General features: G+C 47.5%; 1 pseudogene; it reads right to left on the minus strand.

Moving 5' to 3' along the window:
* Positions 1-7658: 7658 nt before the first annotated feature.
* Positions 7659-8711, minus strand: LOC121483825 (annotated as a pseudogene).
* Between the last annotated feature and the right edge of the window lie 1660 nt (positions 8712-10371).

Consider the following 10371-nt stretch of genomic DNA (forward strand, 5'->3'; position numbering starts at 1 on the left):
TGATAGAATTCCCCTGGGAAGCCATCTGGCCCTGGACTCTTGTGTCTCGGGAGGTTTTTGATGACTGCTTCAATTTCCTCCCTGGTTATTGGCCTGTTCAGGTTTTCTATTTCTTCCTGCTCCAGTTTTGGTAGTTTGTGGCTTTCCAGGAATGCGTCCATTTCTTCTAGATTTCCTAATTTATTGGCGTACAGCTGTTCATAATATGTTTTTAAAATCGTTTGTATTTCCTTGGTGTTGGTAGTGATCTCTCCTTTCTCATTCATGATTTTATTAATTTGAGTCTTCTCTCTCTTCTTTTTAATAAGGTTGGCTAATGGTTTATCTATCTTATTAATTCTTTCAAAGAACCAACTCCTGGTTCTGTTGATCTGTTCCACAGTTCTTTTGGTCTCGATATCATTGAGTTCTGCTCGAATTTTCATTAACTGTCTTCTTCTGCTGGGGGTGGGGTCTATTTGTTGTTTTTTCTCTAGTTCCTTTATGTGTAAGGTGAGCTTTTGAATTTGAGATCTTTCCAGTTTTTGAATGGATGCTTGTATTGCGATGTATTTCCCCCTCAGGACTGCTTTTGCTGCATCCCAAAGATTTTGAACGGTTGTATCTTCATTCTCATTAGTTTCCATGAATCTTTTTAATTCTTCCTTAATTTCCTGGTTGACCTTTTCATCTTTTAGCAGGATGGTCCTTAACCTCCATGTGTTTGTGGTCCTTCCATACTTCTTGTTGTGATTAAGTTCTAATTTCAAGGCATTATGGTCTGAGAATATACAAGGGACTATCCCGATCTTTTGGTATCGGTTCAGACCCGATTTGTGACCCAGTATGTGGTCTATTCTGGAGAAAGTTCCATGTGCACTTGAGAAGAATGTGTATTCAGTTGAGTTTGGATGTAGAGTTCTGTAGATATCTGTGAAATCCATCTGGTCCAGTGTATCATTTAAAGCTCTCGTTTCTTTGGAGATGTTGTGCTTAGAAGACCTATCCAGGGTAGAAAGAGCTAGATTGAAGTCACCAAGTATAAGTGTATTATTATCAAGGTATTTCTTGAGTTTGGTTATTAATTGGTTTAAATATTTGGCAGCTCCCACATTCGGGGCATATATATTGAGGACTGTTAAGTCCTCTTGTTGGATAGATCCTTTGAGTATGAGATAGTGTCCCTCTTCATCTCTCACTATAGTCTTTGGGGTAAATTTTAATTTATCTGATATAAGGATGGCAACCCCTGCTTTCTTTTGAGGACCATTTGAATGGTAAATGGTTCTCCAACCTTTTATTTTCAGGTTGTAGGTGTCCTTCTGTCTAAAATGAGTCTCTTGTAGACAGCAAATAGATGGGTCCTGCTTTTTTATCCAGTCTGAAACCCTGCGCCTTTTGATGGGGTCATTAAGCCCGTTCACGTTCAGAGTTACTATTGATAGATATGAGTTTAGTGTCATCATATCTATTCAGTCCTTGTTTTTGTGGATTGTTCCACTGAACTTCTTCTTAAAGGGGAATTTTAAGAGTCCCCCTTAAAATTTCTTGCAGAGCTGGTTTGGAGGTTACAAATTCTTTCAGTTCCTGCCTGTCTTGGAAGCTCTTTATCTCTCCTTCCATTTTGAATGAAAGCCTTGCTGGATAAAGTATTCTTGGTTGCATGTTCTTTTCATTTAGGACCCTGAATATATCCTGCCAGCCCTTTCTGGCCTGCCAGGTCTCTGTGGAGAGGTCTGCTGTTACCCTAATATTCCTCCCCATAAAAGTCAGGGACTTTTTTTCTCTTGCTGCTTTAAGGATCTTCTCCTTATCTTTGGAATTTGCAAGCTTCACTATTAAATGTCGAGGTGTCGAACGGTTTTTGTTGATTTTAGGGGGGGATCTCTCTATTTCCTGGATCTGAATGCCTGTTTCCCTTCCCAGATTAGGAAAGTTTTCAGCTAGGATTTGTTCAAATACATATTCTGGCCCTCTGTCCCTTTCGGCGCCCTCAGGAACCCCAATTAAACGTAGGTTTTTCTTCCTCAGGCTGTCATTTATTTCCCTTAATCTATCCTCATGATCTTTTAATTGCTTGTCTCTTTTTTCCTCAGTTTCCCTCTTTGCCATCAACTTGTCTTCTATGTCACTCACTCGTTCTTCCACCTCGTTAACCCTCGTCGTTAGGGCTTCTAGCTTGGATTGCATCTCATTTAATTGATTTTTAATTTCTGCCTGATTGGATCTAAATTCTGCAGTCATGAAGTCTCTTGAGTCCTTTATGGTTTTTTCTAGAGCCACCAGTAGCTGTAAAATAGTGCTTCTGAATTGGCTTTCTGACATTGAATTGTAATCCATGTTTTGTAACTCTGTGGGAGAGTGGGCTGTTTCTGATTCTTTTTTTTGAGGTGAGGTTTTCCTTCTAGTCATTTTGCTCAGTGCAGAGTGGCCAAAAACAAGTTGTATTGGGAAAAGGAGAAAAAGAGAGAGAAGGAAAGAAAAGAGAAAAAGAAAAAAGAGAAAGAAGAAAAAAAAGGGGGGGGGAAGAGAAGAAAAAGAAAGAAAAAGAAAGAAAGGAGAAAAAAGAAAAAAAAAGGGTGGGGTGGGGTGGGGTGGGGGAAGCAATCAGAAATCAAGAAGAAAGAAAGAAAAAAAAAAGCACAAAACAAAACAAAACAAAAAAAAAAACCCACGGGGGAGTATCTTCCGATTCTGTGTACTTTAAGTCCCTTGACTTCCCCTGGAACTGGTCCGTGTCGCTGGTCTTCTGGGGGAGGGGCCTGCTGTGCTGATTCTCAGGTGTTAGCACTTGGGGGAGCTGCTCTGCCCCTGCCTGGTGCAGGGCTCAGTGGGGGTTGTTCATCCCGTGAGGCCCCGGGAGGAAGCCACAGTGGCGGGGGCCGCTCTGGGACCCCGGAGTCAGCCCCCGCAGTAGCTCCGGGGCTCTCCGGCTGCAGGGCCTGGAGGCTCCGGGGCGGGGCCGCTGATCTGCTCAGCTCCAGGCAGGAGCGTCCTTGCTGTCCTGGGCCCTCCCGGCCTCTGCCTGTCCCGGGGGAGGCCGGATCCTGGGCTGTGTCCCGGCGCCCTGTGCTCCGGGGCCTGCGCTGTTGGATTCGCGCTCCCGGCCGCAGCCCCCTCCGCGGAGCCGCCGCCCGAGCCCCTCCGAGCTGTTCCCGGAGCCGCGCAGCCCCCTCCGCGGAGCCGCCGCCCGAGCCCCTCCGAGCTGTTCCCGGAGCCGCGCCGCCCCCTCCGCGGAGCTTCTTCCTCCGCCCGAGCCGCCGCCCAATGCGAATATTTGAATACAGATTCATTACCCAATATTTGTACCGTACTAATATAAGATATCAATAATTGGAGAAATTGAGTGCAAGTGCATGAGAATTCTCTGTACTAGCTTCTCAATTTCCCTATAAATCTTTGTTTTTCTCTAGTACATACGATTTATTTTCAAAATTGACGTAAATGAATTAGGCTCCTACTGTGAAGAAATTTTAAGTATAGTTGAATTAACTTTGCCTTATTCTTAAAGAGTTCCTTCGATGGGAACAAAGTAAGGTTTTATATCAGAAGGAAAGAAAAACACTTATGAGCGCGTATAATGCCTCCTCAACCTGAAAAGCAGGAAAGGATAATAAATAGCAAAAACAAGACAAAAATAATTGTATTGTAACAGACACCATACTACAAGTGCATTTGAAATTACCAATGTCTAACAATTTTTCCCTTGACATTTGTCTTCCAACGATTTCACAGTGCTTCAGGGTCAGTTGAAACAGGGGAAGAATCTCAGGCAAGAATCCTTCACATCATAATAGGACCATTGGTGATAATGTCTCTCAGTTCTTTCCAAATCCATAAAGATACATTTCCTGATGAGTGATTGAGCTGTGAAGAAAGAGATGAGAGACCCTCATCCCTCTGATTACTTTTGTCAGAATATTTTAACCAAAGTACTACAGAGAGTAAACTATCTTATTAACAGGAAATACATCTCAGATTGGAATCTGAGTAATCAGATGGGGATAGAAACTCGCTCTTTGTCTTTAAAGACAAAGGAGAGCATTTCTATATACAGAGTCAGTTGTCAAGATAGCCTTAGGGAATAAGAGTCTGCAGCATGGAATCCCGCTGCACAGCCAGGACACCTGCACTCCAGGTCTTCCTGATAGCACATCCCTGGCCTGTCTCTCAAAACATGGTGCCACGCTGAGGTCATTTGCAATTGCTCTCTTAGAAGCTCCTGGGAAGAGGGAAGGAGCTAGATAGGATGGGACTGGACGCGTGGAGGCTGAGAAAATTAAGGCCATTCTACTTTAAGTTCAGTGTTAGCACAGGTCCAGCCACGCCAGGCCCCTGGGAAGAAGAGCTGAAATTTACTTTACTCTAGTTACAGGAAAAAAACAAAAGTTTACAGCTTAATTTCCTAGAAAGCCCCAGGATAGAATAAACATTGAGCCCAGGCCAAGGGCAGGAAGCCCCTATTAGAATGACCACAGAGCTCAATGCCCTTGAAGGCCCCATATCAATATGTAAACAGAACTTGAGGAATTGCTCCAGCCCTCCTGGAGGTCCTGGTGACCAGCCCTTATAACTAAGCTAAAACACACGACAGGGTCCAAGTCCCTCTTCTACTGTGTCGCATATACTTGGACACAAACTCAAGCTTGTAAATAAACCCTCCTGTGTTTACCTGGGTGTTGGCTTCTCCTTGATTTCTGGGATTTGCAATCTTGGTACAACACTCTGAGGTAAAAACACAAAACCAAAAGAAGCTCAGGTGCAGGCAGAGTGAACACAGGGTTCTGAGAGAAGCGGTGGAGACCCTGGGGCTTGGGTGCTCTTCTGTGGAGGTTCCTGCACACTGGGGGGTGGGATTTTCAGCCTGAGAATGAGGGGACAAAGTGTCCCCACCCACGCACTCATCAGCACTGAATCTCAGGGAGCAGCACAGCGCCGCCCGCTGGAGGCCACAGGTGCTGACGCCCACCAAACATCTGAACCCACAGGTGCATCTCCCAGGCAGCTGTCCACCTGACAATCGGTGCCACAGCCCATCCCCAGACGATGCACAGACCACTCGCTGACACCAACTTGTCGGACCACAGAGGCTGAAGAGCTTCAGCTCTGCCTGGAAAGTAAGGCCTTGATTCCTTTGTACTTTGTGTTTTTTTCATTGAATTTCTTTAATTCTTTTTTATTATTTGCTTATTTTAATTTTTATGTATGTACCTAATATATTTCTTATTTTTATTTCATGGTATTTGATTGTGTTTCTTAATTTAAGATTTCGAACATTTTAACAAGCAGGCCAATATAATCTGATGTGTTTTTTTTTTCTTTTGGAGGGCAGTTGTTATTGTTCTGGGGTTCTCTGAAAAACCTGCTCCCCTCAGGAGCACGCGAGTCCCATGGAGTACCCAGGGGTTGCAGGGAGGAGGGAAGGCAAGGAATCCCAGTCAGTGTGGGTCCAGGTGATTGGTGAAGAGGACCCACTGTGCACAGTCTCGCCCACTGTCCCTCCTGGAGGGTAGCACATCCTGCACAGGACACCAGACCCTAACCCAGGTGGACCTGGGCTGGCCTGGCCCCAGGCTCTGTGGGTGCTGGGGTGATTTGAGCCCCCCCATGCCCAACAAAGACTAATGGGATCCAGCCCCCCATGGCCCTGGCCAAGCCTAGATTCTGGCCCCGTGCTCAGTGAGCCCTCTCACAGCTGGATGTGGCCTCCTGGGCCCTGGGCATGCCCCACAGATACAGGTCCCTGAACTAGGGAAGCCCTAGGGATTCTGGGAAACTCCAGGGTGGGGCAATCAGGGGTAGCCTTGGGGACACAACCTCACACAAACCAGGAGGCAGGCTCCTCCATGTGATGGGGCTCCAGAGGGCCCAAGGTTAGGGTCCAGGTACCCTGTGTTGGTCCAGCCCAGAAGCCCATGTGCTGCAGTTCCAGGTCATCTCTGCTATCCTCAGAACCATCTCTCAGGCTGAAACCTCAGGACACACGCCCCCACCACGAGTCCACACATGCTCCAAGGTGGGGAACTCCAGCACCTGCCCCACCACCCTGTGTGATTCTTGCCCTCCCCTAAAGGACAGAAAGGTCTTCCTCCCCAGGGGAAGGCGGGTACCCTCGGCTCTGAGCCCCGTTAGCTGTAGAAAGTCAATAAAGTGTTGTGGTGCGAAAATGCACAGCCAGTCCATTTCGGTGTCTCCCAGAACTCTTTGCAGCAGGCAGGCAGAGACCCCCAGAGAGGAGGAAGGGCACCAATGAGGCCCCAACCAGGCCATGCAGGGGTGTCGCCAGGCACACACAGCTGACGTCAAAACGTGACTTCAAGGGGCGGACTGATGGCAGGGTCAGGACCCCACAGAATTTACTGGGACTCAGGCTTTGCACCTCAGGCCAGGAGGGGCTGGGACAGAGTAAGAGCCAGGGAGCCTCAGGAAACCAGGGTCTGTGCAAAGCGACCTGAGAAGGCTGTGCTCCATCTGCCCAGGGGGCCAGGGCTGGCCGGGTTCTGGGGCACTTCCTCCCCTCCACGCATCCCCACGCCTGTGTGCCTGGTGCACAGAGGGCCTGCAGTGTGATCAGCGTGGCCCTGAAAGCTATGTCAGGACACCAGACCTTTGTGTTGTGCCCAAGATTGCGAATCCGAGAAACCACCAAGGAGCCCACACCCATGCAATCTCCCAAGGGTTTCTACACAAGCTGGAGCTTGGGTCTAAGTGCACCCCACACAGAGGAGCAGGGACTTCGACCCCGAGACTAAGAGGTGTAGTAGCTTTATAGGATCCAGTGGCCCATGGGATACATAGAAAGTTGCACAGTCATGTCGGTCCACATGCAGGTGGCCGAATGAATTACACCTTTCCCTATAGTATCCACTTGAGCTGGCCTATTACTTTGGTCAGAATCGGCATGCAGTTTTTGCGGGCACAAACAGGGTTACTATGTTTTGAGCCGATTTCTGATTAGGGTGTGCCCAGCAGCCTGACAAGGGTGGGGCAGCTCCATCAGCCACAAGCAGGTCATATGGGGGTCATAGGTGAATTGGCAGGTGTAGCACAAAATGGAAACAGTCCTGCTCAGCTTGTCCTGGGGTAGAGAATTTTTGTCAAATTTTCTGGGTCCCACAGTTGCAGCTCATGCATCAGGGCCACCCTCACGATGTGCACTCAGCGTCACACCTTGTGGTGTTGGATCTCTCACACCAGCGTGTGGAGGGCACCCTGCTCACCCAAGTGAGTCGGGGCTGTGCGAGCATTGGGATTCTCCTGAAGGCCAGGCAGCACAGGGGACGTAGAACCCCAGCCCCATGCCCAACTCAACTCCCACACACAGGTACCCCAGGGCTCCCTGCCATGTGCACCTGGCTGCACAGGAGCTCACCCCAAGGCGGACCCAAGGTATCCCTCCCTGCTGGAGAGGCATTGAGGAGAAGAGAAGCAGCCAGTGCTGTGTGGAACCCACTGCCGGACATGGGAATGTGGCCGAGCCCCACCTCCCATCTCAGCTGACCCTCCAGCAGAAAGTCACTGCTCGAGCGAGCCCCGGGTAGGCCAGGAGAGCCCAGCCAGCTGCCCAGTGCCAGCAGCAGAAATGATGTTGTGCCAACCGTTTCGGTGTTTCGGTGACCCAGCCAGAGGATCACAAAGCTGCACGTGACACCTGCATGTGATAGACGCACACACCCATGGTCAGCCTCTCTGTTCCCCAGGTGACCCAACTAGATGTTAATACTGCTCTGCTACAGGGTAAAAGCTCCTAACTCAAACTCATTGGAAAAGGGGTGAAACTTCTGCAAAGTGCACTTTAAGAAGAGGTACTGTTTGCTCATGAAAAGAAACCAGTGATCCTCTAAGAATAATAAAAGGGGATATTTTACAGTTAAGCACATGATTTGGAGTGAAGAATTCGGATGTTGCTTTGCTGGTCCAGGCTGTTAATACTCTTCTTGCTCCTCCTGTGCGCCCCCTTCATCAGGCATCACAAAGCCTTCATCTGTGGCATAGAGAATGTCCACGATCCTCTGCAATACAGGGTTGTTTTCCCCTTCGTTCTCCTGGCAAATCAATTCAATGTTTCTTAGCTTTCCAAAGTAAAAATCTCTCTCTTTCTCCAAGTCTTCAACGGGAAGTTTCAATACAATGACCTGCTGCATCAATTCAGCTGCTTCATCATCCCCGTTGCCCACACCAGAATTCTTTCGCACCACACCCGGGCCAGCCTTAGGTGTTGCAGTAGTTCTGTGTGTTGCAATGGGCCTCTGTGGAGCTGCACTGCTAGAGCTGAGAGGTTTCTTTGGTTTGTTCGGAGCTGGAGCAACAAGGGAGGGAGCCACTGCAGTTTCTTGACCTTGTCTGGCAGCTACAGGGTCATAGTCTTTTCCATCATAGTTTGCATCAAAAAACTTCTTGAACCACTGAACAAATTCAAAATTGTCCCGAAACTTTCCTTTTACTAATTTGTCCACAGGAATTATTTTGTCAACACCCATTCTCTTAAAACCTGCTTGTAGTATTTTGAAGTTCTGGATGTATTCATGCTCTAGTTTAGCCTGGAATTTCACTTTCTTCAAGGCAATGGAGCCAGGGAATAGCATGTCCATAAACTGACAATAGGCAGCCCCTGAGCACAACTGTTCAATCTTTGTCAGATTCAGCTGCAGAGACTCATTGATCCAGGCCAGCATGTCATGTCAACTTAGGTTATCACTGGTGACGGATGTTGAGTATACGTTCAGTGCCATCTTCGGCTCTCTGCGGGACCGCGTCCACTGCCTGTGCCCGGCTTCGATTCCCTCCAACTGTGAAGACATTTTAAGTATAGTTGAATTAACTTTGCCTGATTCTGAGAGAGTTACTTCGATGGGAACAAAGTAAGGTTTTATATCAGAAGGAAAAAAAAACACTTATGAGCGCGTATAATGCCTCCTCAACCTGAAAAGCAGGAAAGGATAATAAATAGCAAAAACAAGATAAAAATACTTGTATTATAACAGACACCATACTGCAAGTGCATTTGAAATTAGCAATGCCTAACATTTTTTCCCTTGACATTTGTCTTCCAACGATTTCACAGTGCTTCAGGGTCAGTTGAAACAGGGGAAGAATCTCAGGGAAGAATCCTTCACATCATAATAGGACCATTGATGATAATGTCTCTCAGTTATTTCCAAATGCATAAAGATACATTTCCTGATGAGTGATTGAGCTGTGAAGAAAGAGATGAGAGACCCTCATCCCTCTGATTACTTGTGTCAGAATTTTTTAACCATATAACTACGCATATTAAATATCCTATTAACAGGAAATACATCTCTGATTGGATTCGGAGTAATCAGATGGGCAGGGAAATATCGTTTGACTCACTCTTCATCTTTTAAAGACAAAGGAGAGCATTTCTATGTACAGAGACAGTCGTCAAGATAGCCTTAAGGAATAAGAGTCTGCAGCATGGAATCCAGCTGCACAGGCAGGATGCCTGGGCTCCAGGTTTTCCTGATCCTAAATCCCTGGGCCTGTCCCCCAACATGGGCTGCCACGCTGAAGTCTTTTGCAATTGCTCTCTTAGGAGCTCTGGGGACGGGGGAAGGAGCTAGATAGGATGGGACTGGACGTGTGGAAGCTGAGAAAATTAAGGCCATTCCACTTTAAGTTCAGCATTAGAGCATGTCCAGCCATCCCAGGCCCCTGTGAAGAAGAGCTGAAATTTACATTACTTCAGTTACAGGAAAAAAACAAAAGTTTACAGCTTAATTTCCTAGAAAGCCCCAGATTCAAATAAAAACTGAGACCAGGCCATGGGCAGAAAGCCCTGATTTGAATGAAAACAGAGCTCAATGCCCTTTAAGGCCCCATATCAAAATGTAAACAGAACTTGAGGTTTTGCTCCAGCACTTCTGGAGGTCCCAGAGACCAGCCCTTAAAACGAAGCTAAAACCCACCTTGGGGTCCAAGTCCCTGCTCAGCTGTGTCGGATATAGTTGGACACAAACTCGAGATTGTAAATAAACCCTCGTGTGTTTGCATTGGTGTCGGCTTCTTGGTGGTTTTTCAGATTCGCAATCTTGGGTACAACAGTCTGAGGTAAAAACAAAACCAAAAGAAGCTCAGATGCAGGGTGAGTGAACGCTGGGTTCTGAGAGAAGTGCTGGAGACCCGGGGGGTTGGAGGCTCTTCTGTGGAGGTTCCTGTAGACTGGGGGGTGGGATTCAGCCCCACAGCCAGAAGACCAAGCATACCCACCCACAACCTGCCCATCAGCAAGGAATATCAGGGAGCAGCATAGCGCCGCCAGCCGGAGGCCAGAGGTGCTGATGCCCACCCCAACTTTGACACTTAGGTGCATCTCTCAGGCAGATGTGCACCTGATAATCATCGCCAAGTCCCATCATCAGACCACAACAG

This window comes from Vulpes lagopus, unplaced genomic scaffold (genome assembly GCF_018345385.1).
Source record: "Vulpes lagopus strain Blue_001 unplaced genomic scaffold, ASM1834538v1 ctg162, whole genome shotgun sequence".
In the NCBI taxonomy this organism is placed as follows: Eukaryota; Metazoa; Chordata; class Mammalia; order Carnivora; family Canidae; genus Vulpes; species Vulpes lagopus.